This window comes from Panthera pardus, unplaced genomic scaffold, assembly GCF_024362965.1.
Source record: "Panthera pardus isolate Hobbes unplaced genomic scaffold, ASM2436296v1 HiC_scaffold_13, whole genome shotgun sequence".
Taxonomy (NCBI): Eukaryota; Metazoa; Chordata; class Mammalia; order Carnivora; family Felidae; genus Panthera; species Panthera pardus.
This window is the reverse complement of record NW_026526688.1, coordinates 132468726-132479436: the sequence shown is the minus strand read 5'-3', so window position 1 is coordinate 132479436 and position 10711 is coordinate 132468726.

Below are 10711 nucleotides of genomic sequence, written 5' to 3'. Positions count from 1 at the left end.
ACTAGCAAACCGGCACATCTATGAACAATTTACCTTCCTAAGGGGTAAAGAAATAGAAGAAATAAATAAAGAAGAAATTTCTCGGAAGAAATAGAGCAACTCCTCAAAATCAACAAACTACCAAAACTCTGTCAAGATGGAATTGATAGGGGCGCCCGGGTAGCTCAGTCAATTAAGCATTCGACTTCGGCTCAGGTCATGATCTCATGGTTCACGGGTTCAAGCCCCTTGTCAGGCTCTGTGCTGACAGCTCAGATCCTGGAACCTGCTTCGGATTCTGTCTCCCTCTCCCTCTGCCCCTCCCCTGCTTGCACTCTGTCTCTCTCTCTCAAAAAATAAACATTTAAAAAAAATTTTTTAAAGATGGAATTGATAACCTGAATATTCTTACAGCTGTTAAAGAAATTCAGTTTGCAATTTAAAAACTCCTGAAAAAAAAATCTCTAAGCTCAGATGGTTTCACTGGAGAATTTTCTCCAACACTCAAAGAAGAATTAACACTACTTTTACATAATCTCTTCCAGAAAATAGAAGAGGACAGAACACTTCCCAACTTACCTTATAAGACCAATATTACCCTGATATCAAAAGGAGACAAAGACAGTACACACAAAAAGAAAATTACACACCAATATCTTTCAGGAATATAGGCACAAAACTCCTCAACAAAATGTTAGCAACAAAATGTCAAACACAACAATGTGTAAAAACAATAGTACATTGTGACCAAGTGCATTTCAAACCAGGTACACAAAGCTTGTTCAATATATGAAAATCAAACAATGTATTTTACCATATTAACAAGCCAAAGGGGGAAAAAAAAATCACACAGTAATATCAATGATATAGTAAAAGTGTTTGACAAAATCCAATTCTCATTAATGACAAAAACTCTCAGAAAAACAGGAATGGGGGGAAATTCCTCGACCTTATAAATAGCATCTGGAAAAATCTACAGCTAATACCATTTTTAAGGAGGAATGCTTAACACTGAATGCTTCTACTCTAAGAATGGGAAAAAAAGAATGAATGTACCCTTTCACCATTTTTATCCAACATATAGCCCTGGAATTTCTAGTCACTAAAATAGGCAATAATAATAATAATAATAATATTAAATTAAAAAGTAAAGAGCATGCAAATTAGAAAAGAAAAAATAACACTACTTTCAGACAAAATGATTTGCTGTGTACAGAATACCAAGAAACCTACAAAATGCTCCCAGAACAATGAGTTCTGTAATACTGTAGGATTTAAAATTAACACACAAAAATCAATTCAATTCTTGTATACTGACAATAAACCAGTTAAAACCAAAATTGAAAATGGTGCCATTTATACTTGCTCCAAAAAAAGAGAAATATTTAGATATAAAACTAAGAAAATATGTATAAAATCTGTATGCTGAAAGTTACAAAATGCTGACCAAAAAAAAAAATGACCTAAATACTTGGGGATTCACAAAATGCGATATCAAAAAAAAACACCAAGCAATCTAATTAAAAAATGGACAGGGGAATGAATAGACATTCTTCCAAAGAAGATATACAGATAGCCAACTGGTACATGAAAAGGTGCTCTACAGCACTAATTATCAAGGGAAATGCAAATCAAAACCACATGAGATACCACCTCATACCTGTTAGAATGACTATCATCAAAAAGACGAGACATACCAAGTGTGGTGAGGATACAGAGAAAAGGGAACCCTTGTGCACTGTTAGTGGATATATAAATTGGGAAAACAGTAGGGAGTCTCCTCAAAAAATTAAAAACAGAACTACCATATGATCCAGAAATTCCATTTCTGTATATTTATCCAAAGGAAGTAAAATCACTATCAATTCATCAGGAAGATATAAAAGTTATAAATATATATTCACTCATCATTAGAGCACTTAAACATATAAAACAAGTATTAACAGAACTGAAAGGACAAATAAACAGCAATAAAACAATAGCAGAGGACTTCAATATTCCACATTCAACAATGGATAAATCATCAGACATAAAATCAATAAGGAAACAGTGGGCTTGTATAACATTATAGATCAAATGACCATAACAGACATTTATAGAACATTACTTTCAACAGCAGCAGAATATACATTCTTTTCAAGCACAAGTAGCACATTCTCCAGATAGATTATATGCTGGGCCACAGTACAAGTCCTAACAAATTTAGGAAGACTGAAATCATATCAATCTTTCGCAATCATGATGGTATAAAACTAGAAATCAATAACAGAAGGGAAGTTGGAATGTTCACAAATATATGGAAATTAAACAACACACTCTTAAACAACTTATGAGTCAAAGAAAAAATTAAATGAGAAACCAGAAAGAATCCTGAGAGAGATAAAAATGGAATAACAACATGCCAAAACTTATAGGATCCAATAAAAGCAATTCTAAGAAGGAAGTTCATAGCAAAATGCCTGAATTAAGAAAAAGAGAAAGCTCTCTAATAAATAACCCAACTTTACACCTCTAGGAACTAGAAAAAAAAAGAAAAAGAAAAAACTAAGCCAAAGTTAGCAGAATAAAAGAAATAATAAAGATTAGAGCAGAAATAATGAAATACTCTCCAGGTGAACAATAGAAAAGATCAACAAAACTGTATTGGTTTTTTGAAAAGATAAACAAAATCAACAATCCTTTAACTAGACTGACCAAAAGAGAGAGAGAGAGAAGACTCAAATAAAATAAAACTATAAATGAAAAAAGAGACATTACAACTGATACCACAAGAATATAAAGGATCATAAGAGACTATTATCAACAATTATATGCCAACAAATTTGGATAAATTAGAAGAAATTATTAAATTCCTAGAAACACACCACCTACCAAGACTAAATCATAAAGAAATAGAAAATATGGACAATTCAACAACAAGTAAGGACATTGAATGAGTAATCAAAAATGTCCCCGCAAAAAAACCTCGGGCCCAGATGGTTTTATGGGTGAATTCTAATAAACACTTAAAGAAAAATTAATGCTAATCTTTCTCAAACTCTTCTAAAATATTGAAGAGAAGGAAACACTTCCAAACTCATTTTACAAGGCCAGAATTACTATAATAATGGACATATGTCATCATACATTTGCCCAAACCCACAGAGGTACAACACCAAGAGTGAACTCTAATGTAAACTGTAGCCTGAATGATGATGTTGTGTCAGTGTAGGTTCATCAGATGTAACAAATGTGCCTCTCAGGTGGGAAAAGTTGATAATGGGGAAAGCTATGAATGTGAGAGGGCATCAGGGACATGGGAAATCTCTGTATCTTTCCCTCAATTTTGTGTGAACTTATAACTGCTCTAAAAAAGTAAAGTCTTGGGGGCACCTGGGTGGCTTGGTCAGTTAAGCATCCAACATCAGCTCAGGCCATGATCCAACAGTTCATGAGTTTGAGCCCCACATCAGTCTCTTTGCTGTCATTGGCTGAGCCCGCTTGGATCCTCTCTGTCTCCTTCTCTCTGCCTCTCCCCTGCTTGCTCTCTCTCTCTCTCTCTCTCTCAAAAATAAATAAATGTGTTTTTTTTTTAAAAAAAAAAAAGCAAAATCTTTAAATAGGGGGAAAAACCATAATAGTAGTGAAAAGTTTTAGCATTTCACCTAGGATCACTTAGATCCTAGAACAGAACATGCAGAAATCAACTCATACATATATGGTCAATTAATTTTTAAAAATGGTGCAAAGATGATTCAAGAGAGAAAGGATTGTCTTTTCAACCAATGATGCTAGAACAACAGGACATTCATATGTAAGAAAAAAAATTGATTCATACCTCCCACCAGACGCAAAAATTATCTCAAAATGGATTATATGCCTAAATGTAAAACCTGAAAAACTTCTAGAAGAAAAGATAGGAGAAAATGTTCATGGCCTTGGATGAAGCAGGATTTTTTTTAAGTTGTTTTTTAATGTTTATTATTTATTTTTTTTGAGAGAGAGACAGAGCACAAACAGGGGAGGGGCAGAGAGAGAGGGAGACACAGAATCCAAAGCAGGCTCCAGGCTCTGAGCTGTCAGCACAGAGCCTGATGCGGGGCTTGAATTCACGAACTGTGAGATCATGACCCAAGCCAAAGTAGGACACTTAACCAACCGAGGCACCCAGGTGCCCCTGAAGCAAGGATTTTTTCTAAAAATATTACACCACATGTACAATTCATAAAAGAAACAATTTATAGACTGAACTTGATCAAAAATAAGAACTGCTATTGAAAAATACTGAGAATGAAAAGACATTTTTATTTATTTTCATTTTTTTAAATGTTTATTTATTTTTGAGAGAGAGAGCACACATGGGCAGGGAGGGGCAGATAGAGAGGGAGACACAGAATCTGAAGCAGGCTCCAGGCTCAGAATCCAACAGGGGCTCAAACTCATGAGCTGTGAGATCATGACCTGAGCTAAAGTTGGATGCTTAACCAACTGAGCCACCCAGGCACCCCTGAAAAGGCATTTTTAAAAGGACTTCTGGAATGTTACAGCAAAGATTTCAAAGCTGTAATTTAATTATATAAAAAAAGAAAGGTAAGGTTTAACATCCTCTAAAGTCGCTAATCTCCTAACTCTTGCAGAGTGGGAAGCCAAAACAGCTACCCTATATGCTCAGACCAAGGGGCCTGATCATGTGGTCATATAGCATCTTATGCACATAACTAACATGAGTCTTAACAGTTTGTATGACTCACTTTTATTGAAATCTGTTAATTTTTTAATTATAAGGGACAGAAACCCTAACCTAAAATAAATTAATCAGAAAGGAAATGTTAGGGCTAATGAAGTCCAGGGTTAGATCTGCCTTCAATTAGTGCTGGTTCAGGGGCTCAAATGATACCATCAGAAGCTGGTCTTTCCTCATCTCCTAAGACCTACATAAGACATAATAAATCAGAATCCTTAGGAGTTAGGACTCCAGATTCTTAAAAACAACAACAAAAAAAAACCCTTTCCAGATGAGAACCACAAAGCACTTATCAGTAATTGCGTTATCTGTGAATAGCTTGTCTTTGCAACTTAATTACAAGTTTCTTGCATGCAAGGACAATTTCCTCTGCACCCTAATTATATCATCTAAGATTGTGCTCTATGGATATTTAACAGGTAATCTGTAAATTCCGGTAGATCTAGTCTCATTCATGTAAGCTGTAAGTCTCATTCATGTCAGCATCAAAAGGCATTTGAAAAAAAAATTCTGATATCCTTTTGGAAAATCTGGGCTAGTGAAAATACAGTGGGATTCAAAGTTTTTTAACAACTACATCCAAATGGAATTAGTGAATAAATTTGAGTTGGTAAAGAAAAAAGCCTCACACAGTATTCCAAAGCATTCTATTCTTAGCCCTACATGGTTCAAAATTCTTTTGAACTTGGATAAAGATATAGATGATAAATATCATATCTGTCACTAACAAAACCAGAAGATGTCAAATGATAAAAATGTATTTCACAATGTTCTTGAATAGCATGGCCACCCAAACATTACCACTAGATCAATTTTGGTATTCTTCCGGCCCTCACATTATACTTATTTTTATGTATGTATAATATTTTTGGCTCCATTTCTCCCATGAGTATCAACATTTTGGCTGCCAGCTTGTCTAGACTTACATCCTTTGACTCTAAATCTAGCAGGAAGAAAAGCTTTTCTTTTCCACAACTTGAAAAAAAAGTTCTGTCCTGATTTCCATTGAACAGAACCAGATCCCACACCTGTTCTTAAATACCATTCACAGGGGCCAAGAGTTCATGATGCTCTGGTTGGCACGCCTGAGTTCCACGCTCATCACTTGGGAGCCAGTGCTGATGTCAGCCCCATCTGAGGCATGCATGGACTCAGAACAGGGGAGCGTGGTTCCCCCATGAAAACCTGATTACTGTTTTGATAAGAAAGGGGAATGTCTGCTGAACTGCCAAAAAACAAACCAAAAAAGTCAGGGTCTCTTCTTCTCTCTAGGAACTTACATTCTACTCAGGAAGACAACTGTTAACAGATATTTGTAATATAAAATGACAAATGTTGAGATAAAGTTTTACAGTGTAGAGGGGCAAGTAAATTCAAGCTAGGGGCCAGGATTATGGCTACATAAGTTTCCAGAAGGAGACGATGCCTGAGTCCAGAAAGATTTTAAGTCTTTACAAGGTGTAGAAGAGGGCTTGGGAACGATGTAAGGATGTTTCCAGGCATCTCTGACTTAGATTTTATCCCCTTGCAGGTAGAATTATGTCTTATCCTTTCCCCCCTTGGGATCTCCCCCATAACATGGTGCCTGGTGTCTAGTGGATGAACTTGTCAATATTCCCTCATTATATGTTCAGCAAAATTCTGTGGGAATTCATAAATTAGATATTTAACCACATTATCACAGAAGGCAACTGAGATAGAGAAGTTAGGTCATCAAAATCACAGTGTTACCCAACAACAGTGCGAAGGTAACCAACCCCCCACAGAAGAAGGGACATATCCAAACCAAACTCTAGACACGAAGAAGAATAGCACAAACCCTAGCCTTGTATTAGTAGTGCAGTAAATAGAGAAATAAAAGCAAGTAAAATTTTCAGTATGCTTAGCAGTTCTCACAAAGCCCAAAACACCAAATTTTTTTCTAATGATTTCAGATGTCAAGTGGTAAAAACTTATTTTACAGTGTTCTTGAATAAATAAGGACTGGGAAAAAATTGAGAGGGAAACATGTTTGTTTGGGTGGGTTGCTAAGCAACACCACACACGCCAGAGGCTCCTTTTGGATTTCCTTTGGAAGGTGGAATCTGCAGGACCAACGGTCCTTCTGCTGTGTCTGCTTCGTCTGTTCACATGGGGAAATAAAAGCAAAACAGGAAACAAACAGGCAAGTCTGATAATACAGAAGCCAGAGGTGTGGGGAATACTAAGCATTAAATCAGACCGCACTGTTTGTAAAGTTGCCTTTTAAATGGCTTTTCTAAACGGCCACCACGGCACTGAGACAAAGAGATGGGGTTTGTATAGCATGTTCCAGAAGAACGTAAACATGCAGATGAAATGAAACCAAATAGTATCCAGCTCTGTTATCTGCCCCACACAATATTTCAGGCCCTGTAGATTATTGTAATATATAATATTATAATAATATTATAATATGGCAATAGGCAATAGGATTGTGGCAACTGGGTGAAGAAAATTATGAGTGTGTGCACCTCATTTATTTTATAAAGGAAAACTTCTTATGAGAAATAGCGTTTTAAGATGGATATTAAAGGAAGGAATTCTGTGGTAAGGGAGAGAAATTTATAGCTTCAAGGTCTGCTAGAGGAAAGGCAAGGAGCTCCGAAGGGGAAAAACATGTCAACGAAAAAGCACAGAAGAGAACATTAGTAAGCCAGAAAGAGTGAATGCGTTTTTGAGCAGGAAACATATTGCATGGCTGGTGGAGGGTTGATGAAGATGAAGATTTAAATTGGCAGTGAAAGTCCTGGAATGTAGGCTTTAGGATGCAGTGCATTAAATACCATCCAAGTTATATTACACAAATAATTCTGTGAATTTTTAAAAAATCACATTTCTTGTGATAATTTGTAATTAAAACTTGTGTTAAGCACACATTTAATTCTGAATTATCTATGGGTGAATGCATTTTTGTCCAGTCTGAATTCTTTTTATTTTTAATGTTTATTAATTTTTAAGAGACTGAGCATTAGCAGGGAGGGGCAAAGAGAGAGGGAGACACAGAATCTGAAGAAGGCTCTAGGCTTTGAGCTGTCAGTCATCCCACAGCCTGATGTGGGGCTCTAACCAGTGAACTGCAAGATCATGGCCTGAGTCGAAGTCAGACACTTAACTGACTGAGCCACCCAGGTGCCCTGGTCCGTTTGAATTCTTTTGGAGACAATGGTATGGTCTTTAAAAGAATGTTTCAGATTTTGTTTTAAATAATTGACACTGTAACCAAAAAAAAAAAAAAAAAAAAAAAAAGGAGGGGGGAGCACCTGGGTGGCTCAGTTGGTTAAGCGCCAGACTCTTCTTGATCTCAGCTCAGGTCTTAACCTCAGGGTCATGAATTTAAGCTCCCCATTGAACTCCATGCTGGGCATGAAACCTACTTTAAATGAATGAATGAATGAATGACACTGTAAATGAAGACACACTATTATCATTATTAATTATAGAATACAGGCTATACTCTTGAACATGCATCTGAGACTTTCCATGATCTAGCCCTGCCTACCTTCCTCTCTCATGCCAGCCTGAGTAGTCTCTCTGTCTCAATCCTTTCTTGTGTTGAAAGCCTTCATATGGACTTAATACTGTAGGGGCCAAGGGCAAGCCACCCCAAAATGTGCACTTCGGAGAACTGATTATTTTTTTAAAAGTTACTTAATAAATAGCAGGTACAAGGACACTCAGAAACTTCTCCATCCCCTGAAAGCAGGAAATCCTTCCTGGGGCTCCTGGGTGGCTCAGTTGGTTAAGTGACCAACTTTGGCTCAGGTCATGATCTCGCAGTTCAAGCCCCACATCAGGCTCTCCGCTGATGGCATGGAGACAGCTTGGGATTCTCTCTTTCCCTCTCTCTCTCTCTCTCTCTCTCTGCCCTTCCCACACACACTCTCTCTCTCACTGTCAAAATAAATAAATAAACTTTTTAAAAAAGGGTACCCTTCCTGTACTAGGCAAAAAGACATCACCAGAGATAGAAACTTTAAAGCTGAGAAAGGTGTAGCAAAAACCTCATTACTTTTTTTCTAATCTACTACCTCACCCAAATTCCACTTAGAATTCCTTGTTAAAGTTCCTAAACATCTGTTTTCTTCATCCTGTCAATTCCTCACAAATTTATTGTCTCTTTGTCTAAAGGGTGCCTGAGTGGCTCAGTTGGTTAAGCATCCAACTTCGGCTCAGGTCATGATCTCACAGCCAATGAGTTTGAGCCCCGTGTGGGGCTCTGTGCTGACAGCTCAGAGCCTGACGCCTTCTTCAGATTCTGTGTCTCCCTCTCTCTTTGCCCCTCCCCTGCTTGCACCCTGTCTCCCTCTCTCGCTCGCTCTCAAAAATAAACATTAAAAAAAAAAAAAGGAACTCTACATGAAGAATTAGAAAACCCAGTCTTAATCAAAGCTCTGTCTGTGTGACTGCAAATGATGACACCCGACTAGGTTCACTCAGTCCCTCAACAGGTCCACAGGGAATGCAACTCCCCCGGGGCTGGGCTGTTTGCTGCACCAACTGCATTCTCTCCTAGTGTTGTGCCTGTTACATAATAGGTGCTCAAGAAGTATTTGTTGTAGAATCCTCTGTGCTAGGCAGCAAGCGTCTGTCTTAAGAAGCTCATAATCCAGTCGTGGCAAAAATTTCCAAGTGAGTTATTGTAATAGATGAAAACATTTATCATAATTAAGATATAAGAGCTAATAATAGCTTGCACTTGAGCATTTACCACATGCCAGACAGCGTTCCACCGCCTTACATGAACTCCTCACAACAACACCATAATGGTAAACACTGTTAGTACTCCTGTTTGTCCAGGCACAAGGAGGTAAAGTGACTCACCCAAGGTTACACAGGTAGGAAGTGGCAGAGCAGGATCTGAACCTGGCGTTCAGATTTAGCACACTGCAGGGACAAGACAAAGAGTACCTTTGACTCAGGAACCGTGGAACTTTCTTCTTGGCCTGGGATTCCACACTGATGCATCACAGGTGATAACAAAGCACTAGGAATATGGGAAAATGTTTCATGAAACCCCATTGGCTTGGAATATATTGGTGCTTCTCAAATTCACAACACCCCAGAATCCTCTATGATTCAGAATTTCAGGCCTGTAATCCTGGAGTAGAGATTCAGAATCCATGTTTTTAACATTTGCTGTAAGTAGTGCTAAAGGTCTTCTGATCACACTTTAAAATACTGCACGAGATCTGTTCCCCAGCAGACCCTGTTAGCCCCGATCCTATACTCTCTTTTCAGGCCTGGCTCTCTTCTGGCATGTGACTACTAAGAATCCTTTGACTACACAGCCTCATTGTGCTGTTCAGGGCACTGGCATCTTTAGAGGTTGCTTAGATGGCAGCATCATAACCCTTACCCAGGACAGTTATTTGTGATTTGTCTATCTCCTCCCGAGGGCATGGGCTATCCAGGAAATATCTCGGGAATTAACTGATGGATAGGATGAGCCAGGCCTGTTCTCCAGACCCACCACCAGCCCTGTCTTTAAGAAGCTCAAAGTTAAGTAAAGAACACAGATAACTAAAGAGATAAACAGCAGAATCGGTGATAGGCGGCCATGATCCCCTAAATAAAATCAGCATGTTATGAGCACATGGAGAACCAACAAAGGATGCTACTCAAATGGATACACAAGATGGGAAACAATGCTAGAAAAGTAGATTGGGAGCTGTTATGGCCTGAACTATGTCCCCCTCAAAAATTCATATGTTGAAGTCCTAACCCTCAACAACCCAGAATGTGACTGTATTTGGAGACAGGGTTTTTTTTGTTTTGTTTTGTTTTTGTTTTTGTTTTTAAGATAATTAAGTTAAAGTGAGGTCATTAGAATAGGCGCTAATCCAATGTGACTAGTGTCCTTATGAGAAGAGATTAGGACACAGACACATATAAAGAGATGACCAAGTGAAGACACTAGAGGAAGACCACCATCTACAAGCTAAGGAAAAAGACCTTGGGAGAAAACAATCCTACCAACATCTTGATCTC